Genomic DNA, 13,601 nt, shown 5'->3' on the forward strand with positions numbered 1-13,601 from the left:
GGCTATATAAGATTAGATCCTTTTGAATTTCGGCTGCTTTTATTATTTAAGATGAGCAGCAAGCAGTCTGACACAGTCCTGACTGACCAACTTGTCTGCCTACTATGAGAGCCCAGGAAAATAGTCCTACCTTTCTTACCCCCCTTCTTCCCGATTACTCCCCTGCCTAACTAAAGTGTATTATCATCCCCTAGGATGCCGCCCACGGCACACAACTAACAAACAAGCACTCTCCCTTCCTTAGTTCAAACCTGATTACCATCCAATAACAATGGGGGATGTATGGCCTCTTACGGGCTTAGCGCTTCCCAGTAATTAGAATAATCCTTACTTCTCATCCTCCTCCTCCTTCTCCCTCTCTTCCTCAACTCCAGTTCCTCAGCGTTATCATCCTCCTCCTCCTCCTCGCTCTCCTTGTCCTTCTCCTCCTCCTCGGCGCTACCTCTTTCTTCCTCAACTCCAGTTCCTCTCATCTCCCACACAACCGTTTTAAAGAAACAACTGAAGTTGAGCATCCACTCTCAATCACTGTTGTCACCACTCTTCCATCCGTCTAATTGAAGAAACTTCACGGGACGCGTCAGGGTAAACTTGAACAGCGTCTCCAGCTGCGACAGTTCCCGATTTCTTCTATAAACATACCAACACCTTTAGCGTCAATTCCAGTGGAATTTGTTTTATTAACTATATAAGCTATAGAAATTAGTTTTAAGTTTATGGAAAGGGTAAATTTAAGCTTAAGAAAAAAATAACCTTCAATTTTTTAGAAAGCTCTTTAAGCTAATGGAATTTTAAGCTTATAGAGAGGAATTTAAACTTCAGTCTAAAGGGAATGACCAGCTCGTACGCAGGCTACCAGACTGATCTTGCTAAAACTTCATCTGCTGCTTCCATGCAAATGCTTGTATTCGACTGAAAAAGTCTGTTGTGCAGGTGAAACGTTTCGGTAGTAAAGGCACCCAAGTGATGTAACTGTGTCTTATATATCAGCTTGTCGGTACTGTATACCATCAAAAGTATATTATCAGTAATAAAATATAGTTATAAACCCCACAATCTCCCACCAATGCCACACCCTCACCTACCCACCCCTGTCACCTCCCTATCCCGATATCTCCCGCACCGACCCTTGACACTCCCTTACCTCATACTTATAGCACCAGCCCCTGCAACCCCCTTACCTCTTACACCTCAAACACCGACCCCTGCCACCCCCACGCTCTCATACCTCAAGAACCGACCCTTGCCAACCCTTTACCCTCGTGCCTCAAATATCGACCCCTGCCACTCCCTTTACCCCCATACCACAAGCACCGATCCCAACCACCCCTTACATCCATACCACAAGCACCAACCCCTGCAACCCCGTTTGAAGCACAGAAGTAACTACGCAAATCTGAAACTCATATTTTCAAGAGCGTGGAGTTTCAAGGGTGTCTTTTACCCACTTCTTTTCTTTCGCTTCCTGGTTCTCGAGGGTCCAGACACGGTCCATAGGCTCTCCTTTTTTACTAGGTCCCGCATTGCAATTGTGACCCCTTGTCTTGTATCCCTTGGTGTCTGGGTATGACCTGCACACACACACACACACACACACACACACAAGAGATTCAAAGAAGTGTTCACAGAGGAGACAGAAGGGGCTCCAGAAAGACGGAGAGGTGGGGCACACCACAATGTGCTGGACACAGTGCACACAACCGAGGAAGAAGTGAAGAGGCTTCTGAGTGAGCTAGATTCCTCAAAGGCAATGGGGCCAGATAACATCTCCCCATGGGTATTGAGAAAGGAAGCAGAGGCGCTATGTGTACCCCTAACAACAATATTCAATACATCTATCGAAACAGGGAGATTGCCTGAGGCATGGAAGACAGCAAATGTAGTCCCAATCATTAAAAAAGGGGACAGACATGAAGCATTAAACTACAGACCAGTGTCACTGACATGTATAGTATGCAAAATCATGGAGAAGATTATCAGGAGAAGAGTGGTGGAACACCTAGAAAGGAATCTCATCAACAGCAGCCAACATGGTTTCAGGGACGGGAAATCCTGTGTCACAAACCTACTGGAGTTCTATGACATGGTGACAGCAGTAAGACAAGAGAGAGAGGGGTGGGTGGATTGCATATTCTTGGACTGCAAGAAGGCGTTTGACACAGTTCCACACAAGAGATTGGTGCAAAAACTGAAGGACCAAGCAGGGATAACAGGGAAGGCACTACAATGGATCAGGGAATACTTGTCAGGAAGACAGCAGCGAGTCATGGTACGTGACGAGGTGTCAGAGTGGGCACCTGTGACCAGTGGGGTCCCACAGGGGTCAGTCCTAGGACCAGTGCTGTTTCTGGTATTTGTGAACGACATGACGGAAGGAATAGACTCTGAGGTGTCCCTGTTTGCAGATGACGTGAAGTTGATGAGAAGAATTCACTCGATCGAAGACCAGGCAGAACTACAAAGGGATCTGGACAGGCTGCAGACCTGGTCCAGCAATTGGCTCCTGGAGTTCAACCCCACCAAGTGCAAAGTCATGAAGATTGGGGAAGGGCAAAGAAGACCGCAGACGGAGTACAGTCTAGGGGGCCAGAGACTACAAACCTCACTCAAGGAAAAAGATCTTGGGGTGAGTATAACACCAGGCACATCTCCTGAAACGCACATCAACCAAATAACTGCTGCAGCATATGGGCGCCTAGCAAACCTCAGAACAGCATTCCGACATCTTAATAAGGAATCGTTCAGGACCCTGTACACCGTGTACGTTAGGCCGCCCATATTGGAGTATGTGGCACCAGTTTGGAACCCACACCTAGCCAAGCACGTAAAGAAACTAGAGAAAGTGCAAAGGTTTGCAACAAGACTATTCCCAGAGCTAAGAGGTATGTCATACGAGGAGAGGTTAAGGGAAATCAACCTGACGACACTGGAGGACAGGAGAGATAGGGGGGACATGATAACGACATACAAAATACTGAGAGGAATTGACAAGGTGGACAAAGACAGGATGTTCCAGAGATTGGACACAGTAACAAGGGGACACAGTTGGAAGTTGAAGACACAGAAGAATCACAGGGATGTTAGGAAGTATTTCTTCAGTCACAGAGTAGTCAGTAAGTGGAATAGTTTGGGAAGCGATGTAGTGGAGGCAGGATCCATACATAGCTTTAAGCAGAGGTATGATAAAGCTCACGGTTCAGGGAGAGTGATCTAGTAGCGATCAGTGAAGAGGCGGGGCCAGGAGCTCGGACTCGACCCCCGCAACCTCAACTAGGTGAGTACACACACACACAGGTATACTGGAAGGAGTCTCCCTAATTCCGGGTGCACGCGAAAGGAAGACTTTCAATAGGATTCTAGGAAGACCTTCCTTGACTGGAAATTAAATATTGTTACTCTAAAATTGAGCTGCTTCAAATTTGGTATATATATATATATATATATATATATATATATATATATATATATATATATATATATATATATATATATATATATATATATATATATATATATATATATATATATGCAAGGGGATAAACACAGTGTATTTACTAGCGTGGTGACGACTTAGGGTGCGCGTGCTAAAAATGTCTGCAATTATAATAAATTCTGAATATATCCGGAAATTTTTCGAAACACAAAATTCTCTGAAGTTATTATGTAATTTGGCATTTATCAGAACTTTTAGGGGAGACAACTTTCGCACATGTGCCTTGCCTGGGTTGATGTGTAGGTACTTGTCGACGGGTGTAGGTTCCTGCCGGTGGTGTGTAGGAACTTGGCGGTGGTGCGTAGGCACCTGTCGGCATGTGTAGGTGCCTGTCGTGGTACATAGGGAACTGCCGGTTTTGTGTAAGAACCTCTGTGTGGTATGTAAGTACCCGTCAGAGGAGCATATGTTGCTTGTCGTGGTGTGTAAGTACAAGCAGAGACCAGGGTTAACACCCCAAGTGAAATTTTACAAGGTGGTACAATGCCAGAATTATAAACAAAAGCCAGTAACTCGAGCATCCCAAATGGCTAAACCTCCTTTTTACCCACTTTACCACTCAGGCGTTAATAAGAAAGAAAAAAAAAATAACAGAGATGTAAGCGGTGCTCCTCATAGCAGCAACTGCAATGTTTGGAGAGTTCACACAAACACACATGAATGAGGTTCCTGACGCGAGCTATGGATACAAAATTATCATGTATGTTGACATGAGAGAGCAATTAAGTCACGGAGTGTAGTGAGATGCTCTGTCTGAGACTCGTTTCGTTATATACAGAATAGATGTAAGGATCAAATGAAGCTTTAGAAATAATATTAAGCTAAGCTTAATGGTCAGGGATTAGTGACCACAATCACACCATCCTGAATCATCGCAGCTACTACCACCATTACCATCCTCACCATCCCCGCCACACCACAATCACACCATCCTGAATCACCGCAGCTACTACCACCATTACCATCCTCACCCCCCGCCACACCACAATCACACCATCCTGAATCACCGCAGCTACTACCACCATTACCATCCTCACCATCCCAGCCACACCACAATCACACCATCCTGAATCACCGCAGCTACTACCACCATTACCATCCTCACCAACCCAGCCACACTACTCTCATCCTCCACCAGCATCAACATTTAATAAGGTAGAATAAAAACAAGACCGAAATTAAATGAATTTTCACCGACCAGAAAACAGTTGTGGTGTATGATAGCGGAATATTGCCCTCACAGGATGCAATAATACATTTTTTTATGCCTAAATATTCATTTTTAAAGTTACGCAACACTGCCAGCCACACTGTTGCCAGAACGGCCGGGATAGTACATATATTCAACGTTTTATGCTGCTGAGGAAAGAAATGGGTTTTAAAAATGGTAGGTTAACATATCCTGATTTTTTTTATTGCGTACAACTTTTTTTTTTTTTTACTTTTTTTCCTCCTTTCCCTTTCTGTTTAATTTCTTTTACTATTTATCTCACTTTATCTTGATTTTTTTTTTTACTGTCTCTTTCCATTGTCTCTCTCTCCCTTCAAGAATAACCAGCCCTCACGAGCCGCCGCCACCACCACCACCACCACCACCAACACCACCACCACCAACACCAACACCAACACCAACACCAACACCAACACCAACACCAACACCAGCCTACAACCTCCATTAACCTACAACTACCCCAACACTCGTTACCTTGACCCTACTAACCTTCAACCTCCATTAACCCACCATATATGACCCACTAACCTCCCCATGACGCAATAGTTACCCATGATTCATTAACTCCACATGACCCACTAACCTCCTCATGAACCACTAACCTCCCATGACCCACTAGCTCCCCATGATTCATTAACTCCACATAACCAACTAACCTCCCCATGACTCACTAGTTCCCCATGACTCATTAACTCCATATGACCCACTACACTAACCTTCCCATGACCCACTAGTTCCCCATGATTCATTAACTCCACATGACCCACTAACCTCCGCATGACCCACTAGCTCCCCATGATTCATTAACTCCACATGACCCACTAACTTCCCCATGACTCACTAGTTCTCCATGACTCATTAACTCCACATGACCCACTAACCTTACTGTTACATAGAAAGGTGGGACAGCTGCGGGCTAGAGCCTTGTCTAAGGGCAAAGGTAAAAGTTACACACATCTCAAGCATAAACAGGCCACCCAGGGCTATCCCAGTCAAAACAGAAAGCGCTAAACTAGTATTTGTTACTTCAGTGGGTTGGTTAACAGAGGGTTAGGCAAAAATCCTAGTTAGGAAAATATATCTGTTTATTCAACATAGCAATATATACACACTCTAGAAACACTTTCATCTATCTTCTATCCTAAACGCCCATATGACGGTACACAAGAAACAGTTGCCTGGAGGACCAGCCACCATAACCACCAGGCCTAGTCAGCGCCGGGCCGTCACTACTCCACTACCTATCCCATTTCTTACTTCCTCACTCATCCCACAGCACCCAGACCATGTAAGAGCCTAGGTGGGCATACAGGTAAGTCATAGAAAAACCTATGGCTTGAGTTAGCTAAACAAAAGGAGTACACAGCCAGCCTCCACACCATGCTGACCCCACGTGACACCTCCCAGCCACGCTTACGAATTATAAAATTATGCTTTACAATTATAACATTCCTACTATTATGGCACCCTTCTCTACTGTATACACCTTACAATGTCATGCAGAACCCTGCATAACACTCCCCATGGTCCACTGGCTTCCCATGATTCATTAAATCATGACCTACTATCCTCCCCATGACCCACTAGCTCCCCATGACTCATTAACTCCACATGACCCACAACCTCCCCATGATCCACTAGCTCCCCATGATTCATTAGCTCCACATGACCCACTAAGCTCCCCATGACCCACTAGCTCCCCATGATTCATTAACTCCACATGACCCACTAAGCTCCCCATGACCCACTAGCTCCCCATGACTCATTAACTCCACATGACCCACTAACCTCCCCATGACCCACTAGCTTCCCATGATTCATTAGCTCCACATGACCCACTAAGCTCCCCATGACCCACTAGCTCCCCATGATTCATTAACTCCACATGACCCACTAAGCTCCCCATGACCCACTAGCTCCCCATGACTCATTAACTCCACATGACCCACTAAGCTCCCCATGACCCACTAGCTCCCCATGACTCATTAACTCCACATGACCCACTAACCTCCCCATGACCCACTAGCTTCCCATGATTCATTAGCTCCACATGACCCACTAAGCTCCCCATGACCCACTAGCTCCCCATGATTCATTAACTCCACATGACCCACTAAGCTCCCCATGACCCACTAGCTCCCCATGACTCATTAACTCCACATGACCCACTAAGCTCCCCATGACCCACTAGCTCCCGTTGACTCATTAATTCCACATGACTCACTAACCTCCCCATGACCCACTAGCCCCCCATGACTCATTAACTCCACATGACCCACTAACCTCCCCATGACCCACTAGCTCCCATAATTCATTAACTCCACATGACCCACTAACCTCCCCATGACCCACTAGCTCCCCATGACTCAATTCCACATGACTCACTAACCTCCCCATGACCCACTAATTCCCATGATTCATTAACTCCACATGACCCACTAACCTCCCCATGACTCACTAGCTCCCCATGACTCATTAACTCCGCATGACCCACTAAACTCCCCATGACCTACTAGCTCCCACGAATGAATATCTCCACATGACCGACTAACCTCCCCATGACCCACTAGCTCCCCAATGACTCATTAGCTTCACATGACCCACTAACCTCCCCATGACTCATTAGCTCCCCATGACTCATTAACTCCACATAACCCACTAACTTCCCCATGACCCACTTGCTCCCCATGACGCACTAACCCCAATGATCCACTAACCCCCACCAACCCCCCCCCCCTCCCCTAGGCTGCTCTAGATGTTTACCGAGAATCACAACAACTCAAGAATAACTTAGGTAAAAATATGTGAGCCCAGAAACCGTAAAAGATTATATTTATATTTTGTTTTTCTAATTATGTTACAGCAGGCGACAGTAAGAGACAACTATAACTGACAGGTGTGTACTGTCTACATGAGCTAGGAACCGTATAAGAAAAGTAACTACTGTGTGTGTGTGTGTGTGTTAGTTAGTTTCCATTTGGTCCTAGGCACATGTCGATTAGACACTAGGCCTGTTGTATGTGTGTGTGTGTGTGTGTGTGTGTGTGTGTGTGTGTGTGTGTGTGTGTGTGTGAGCAAATATGTATGTATATTTGTGTGCCGACATTACGAGTCTGTAGTGCGCAGGTATGTATGAGTACATATAATGGCGAAGGTATACATTTGTGTATTTTGTGTGTACGAATGTGAGTGTGTGTGTGCATATATCTGGAAGTGTGAGTATATATGTAAATGCATATATATATATAATATATATATATATATATATATATATATATATTTAAATATATATATATATCTATATATATATATATATATATATATATATATATATATATATATATATATATATATATATATATATATATATATATACATATATGAGATTTAAGAGATACATTGTTGATATAAAGGTGGCATATAAGGTACATGTTGTTACGTGTGTATCACCGATTATAAGGCGAAAATCTCATCCAGCTCCTCAGAGCTGGGGCATGTGCCCAAAATACAGCAGGCATTACCCCTTTGAACAGCCGCACTGAGCCGCTGGAACAGGAAACTAGCTGCCCTGGGATCCCTAGTTACCCTGATGAGTCTTTTTCCCAGCTCCTTAAGGAATTTAGATGCACTCTTTCCCCATGAGCCAAGGGTCTCTGAGCCTATGGGAACAAACATATAATGATGGGCAAGTTCTCCATATTTTCTAGATTTTTGGGACTCCCTGAGGCTGGCAGCTGCCCCTCCTTCTTCCCTGGTGTATTGGAGATAGGTATCAGCCAAGGTAGATGCACATGTATAGTCCCACACCACCTGCTTCCCATCTGTCCAGGCATGAAGGGTGATACCATCTGGACGCTTCTGGCTGCCATCAGATCTGCATAGTTGGGGTGGCTCCCTTACTGCTGGGCATCCAGCTGTTGTGAGGCTCCTCTTGATAATGTTATTAACCTCCTCATGTCTTGCAATCTTTCCCTCGGATTTACGGCACACAAGACCATGGTACCCGAATCGGTCTGCTGCTTCACTGCCACAAATACACCTGTGTTCGGCGAGAATAGGGGCGGCAAGTCGAAGGGCAACACCGATGCGGATGGTCTGTGGGTCAAGACGTGTGCCAAGGCTGGAGTTGGGAACAGCCAACAGAAAGTCCCCAGCATGAGGGGCTCTCACTGCCAGGAGGCGGGCTCTATCCTTCCCTGACACACTCTGAAGCATTGTTGAGGCAATATTTTCCACTATTGGACCATCCCAGTGCGATTGTTTGTAGTTGTTGGGGGGAGCAGGTCTGGTTCCAGAGCCCGTTAGATTATAGCAGATCACTGCTCCGTCAATGAATTTTTGGTCCTGGACTCCAATCTTGTCCCTAAGATGTTCAGGGAGAATCGCTGCTACAAGCTCTCTGGATGCAATACACGAGGACAGAAAAGCAGGTAACGCAATCTGTGCGGACACCAATGCCTCCTAGTCTGACTGGAAGTGTAGCTTGGTTCCACTGCCCGTCTTCTAGAGTAAGGTTAAGTACTTTCGTAAAAATCTGCCTCAGAATACTGTCATATTCGTGCAGTATAGGGTTATCATATGAAGGTGCACATCTTAGGAAATATGTCAACCTGGGCAGACTCAAGCACTTTGTGAGAAGGTACAAGGCATTGTGGGTGTCCAGAGTGCCTATATATATATATATATATATATATATATATATATATATATATATATATATATATATATCTGTGTATAAACCTTGTGACAAGTGTGTGTATATGTATATATATATATATATATATATATTTATATATATATATATATATATATATATATATATATATATATATATATATATATATATATATGTATATATATACATATATATATATATATATATATATATATATATATATATATATATATATATATATATATATATATATATATATATATATATATATAAACCTTGGTAATAAATACCGACAAGTTGGTTTAGAAAGACACGTAAGCAAACACTATAACATATTTATTAGAAAACGTTTCGGTCCTGGGACCTTGATCACTTCTAACATACAGAGGTAGAAAGACATTGTTTATATAGGCGGAGAGTGAGATGTGACGCACGTGACCTGAGGAATGTCATAAGAACATAAGAATGGAGGAACACTGTAGAAGGCCTACTGGCTCATGCGAGGCAGGTCTTTATTAAAACAACCTCTACCTATGATGAGGACGGGTACATGATGAAATCATGTGACTCCTGTGTTGTTGGGTTGGTGCTGCTTAAGTATCATGTAAGCCAATGTTTTTGAAATTTTGTAGTTTCCAGTGTTGCGTTCTATAGTGTCGGTGACGGCGATTAGTGAGGCTTCTAGGCACCGTCGGCGTCTGAGGTCTGGTTCGGTGAGAACGAGTTGTGCCTCATTCCAGTTCATCAAATGCCCCGTGGAGTCTCTGTGGAGGACACAGGCGTACCTTACATCGTCTCTGTTAGAGGCATTTCGATGCTCATTCAAGCGGACTGCAAGATCTCTGCCTGTCTCGCCTACATATTTCTTGGAACAGAACCCACAGGGGATAGTGTAGACGCCTGCTGTAGAAGTTAGAGGTGTGGGGCTGCGTTTCGTAGTGAGGTCTTTGATAGATGATGTGTTTATGGTGGAAACGTTGATGTTACTCACAGCAAGTGCCCGGCGAGTATTCGTGGCAACATCGCCACATGGGAGTACTATGAACTGTTTAGGGGGCTGTTCCATGGGCGGTTTGTTGAGGATAGCTTGTGCCTTGAGTCTGCAATTTCGGATGAAGAAAGATGGGAACTGGAGACGTGTAAAGGCTTGTGTTATGTAAGTGCATTCTTCTTCTAGAAAACAAGGGCTGGAGATGCGAAGAGCTCTCAAGAAGAAGCCAATGAGGACTCCTCTCTTAGTGCGGGTGTCTTGGTGTGAATAAAAGTGTATAAGATCGTCCTTGTTGGTAGGTTTTCTATACACTTTGAAGAGAAGTTTGTCACTGTCGGGAGATCTGCACAGTAGAACGTCGAGGAAAGGAAGTTTGCCATCATTTTCGAGTTCAAGTGTAAACTTTATTGATGGTTCAACTGCATTGATCTTGTTGAGAAGGGCCTGGATATTGAGACGTCTCGGATAGAAAACCAATATATCATCAACGTATCTTAGCCAGGTAACTGTGTTGGGAATGAGGGTGCTGAATTTCTCTGTCTCCAGGTTTTCCATGAAGAGGTTGGCAAGCACAGCACTGAGCGGGCTGCCAATTGCCATCCCAAAGCATTGTTTGTAACAGTTGTCCTGATACTTGAAGAAGTTGAAATTAACACAAAGTTCCACTAGATTGATGAAATCTAGAAGAGGTAAAGGGAGGTCGTGGTTTTCAGTGAGCCTCTGGAAAACCTGGAGACAGAGAAATTCAGCACCCTCATTCCCAACACCGTTACCTGGCTAAGATACGTTGATGATATATTGGTTTTCTATCCGAGACGTCTCAATATCCAGGCCCTTCTCAACAAGATCAATGCAGTTGAACCATCAATAAAGTTTACACTTGAACTCGAAAATGATGGCAAACTTCCTTTCCTCGACGTTCTACTGTGCAGATCTCCCGACAGTGACAAACTTCTCTTCAAAGTGTATAGAAAACCTACCAACAAGGACGATCTTATACACTTTTATTCACACCAAGACACCCGCACTAAGAGAGGAGTCCTCATTGGCTTCTTCTTGAGAGCTCTTCGCATCTCCAGCCCTTGTTTTCTAGAAGAATGCACTTACATAACACAAGCCTTTACACGTCTTCAGTTCCCATCTTTCTTCATCCGAGATTGCAGACTCAAGGCACAAGCTATGCTCAACAAACCGCCCATGGAACAGCCCCCTAAACAATTCATAGTACTCCCATGTGGCGATGTTGCCACGAATACTCGCCGGGCACTTGCTATGAGTAACATTAACGTTTCCACCATAAACACATCATCTATCAAAGACTTCACTACGAAACGCAGCCCCACACCTCTAACTTCTACAGCAGGCGTCTACACTATCCCCTGTGGGTTCTGTCCCAAGAGATATGTAGGCGAGACAGGCAGAGATCTTGCAGTCCGCTTGAATGAGCATCGAAATGCCTCTAACAGAGACGATGTAAGGTACGCCTGTGTCCTCCACAGAGACTCCACGGGGCATTTGATGAACTGGAATGAGGCACAACTCGTTCTCACCAAACCAGACCTCAGTCGCCGACGGTGCCTAGAAGACTCACTAATCGCCGTCACCGACACTATAGAACGCAACACTGGAAACTACAAAATTTCAAAAACATTGGCATACATGATACTTAAGCAGCACCAACCCAACAACACAGGAGTCACATGATTTCATCGTCTACCCGTCCTCATCATAGGTAGAGGTTGTTTTGATGAAGACCTGCCTCGCATGAGCCAGTAGGTCTTCTACAGTGTTCCTCCATTCTTATGTTCTTATGACATTCCTCAGGTCACGTGCGTCACACCTCACTCTCCGCCTATATATACAATGTCTTTCTACCTCTGTATGTTAGAAGTGATCAAGGTCCCAGGACCGAAACGTTTTCTAATAAATATGTTATAGTGTTTGCTTACGTGTCTTTCTAAACCAACTTGTCGGTATTTATTACCAAGGTTTATACCATATATATATATATATATATATATATATATATATATATATATATATATATATATATATATATATATATATATATATATATATATATATATATATATATATATATATATATATATATATATTTAAGAAGCATAATGGTATACACAGTGTTTTAAGGCATGGTGAGGCTGCAAGTTCTGACAAATGTGCAGTTGAAAAGTATGTTCATGAATTCCTGGACTATGTAAAGGCTGAAGGATTCGAACCCCAACAAGTGTTCAGTTGTGACGAAACAGGCATGTTTTGAAAGAAAATGCCAAACAGGACCTACATTACCCAGGAGGAAAAGGCACTGCCAGGACACAAGCCTATGAAAGACAGGCTTACTCTTTCATTGTGTGGTAATGCTAGTGGGGATTTTAAAGTGAAGTAGTAACGTGTACCACTCAGAAAATCCCAGAGTGTTCAAGAAAAACAATGTCATGAAGAATAGATTGTGTGTGATGTGGAAGGCTAATCATAAGGCATGGGTCACAAGGCAAATTTTCAAAGAGTGGGTTAATGATGTGTTTGGCCCAAGTGTGAAAAAATACCTCCTGGAAAAGAAATTGCCACTCAAGTGCCTCCTGGTACTGGACAATGCTCCTGCACATCCTCCAGACTTGCAAGACCAAGTGTTTAGGTACTTGGGTTTCATCACAGTGAAGTTCTTGCCTCCTAACACCACTCCTCTCCTCCAGCCCATGGACCAGCAGGTCATTTCTAACTTCAAAAATCTCTGCACAAAAGCAGTGTTTCAGAATTGCTTTGACTTGACCTCGGACACTCAGTTGACCTTAAGAGAGTTCTGGAGGAATCACTTCACTATCCTCCATTGCATAAACTTAATAGGTAAGGCTTGGGAGGGAGTGACATCCAGGACTTAGAACTCTGCTTGGAGAAAACTGGGTCCAGATTGTGTCCAAGAGAGAGATTTTGAAGAGTTTGAGGCTGACCCTGCCGACCCTGTGGACTCTATTGTGGCACTGGGGAAGTCCTTGAGGTTGGAGGTGAGTGGCGAGGATGTGGAAGAGTTGACGGAGGACCACAGGGAAGAGCTAACCACTGAAGAGCTGCAAGAGCTTCATCTCGAACAGCAACAAACTGCTGCTGAGCAATTTGCTTCAGAGGAGGAGGAAGAGGGAGTGAAGGAGGTGCCTTCTTCAGAGATTAAAGAGGTGTGTTCAATGTGGACTAA

This window comes from Cherax quadricarinatus, chromosome 40 (genome assembly GCF_038502225.1).
Source record: "Cherax quadricarinatus isolate ZL_2023a chromosome 40, ASM3850222v1, whole genome shotgun sequence".
NCBI classification, from domain to species: Eukaryota; Metazoa; Arthropoda; class Malacostraca; order Decapoda; family Parastacidae; genus Cherax; species Cherax quadricarinatus.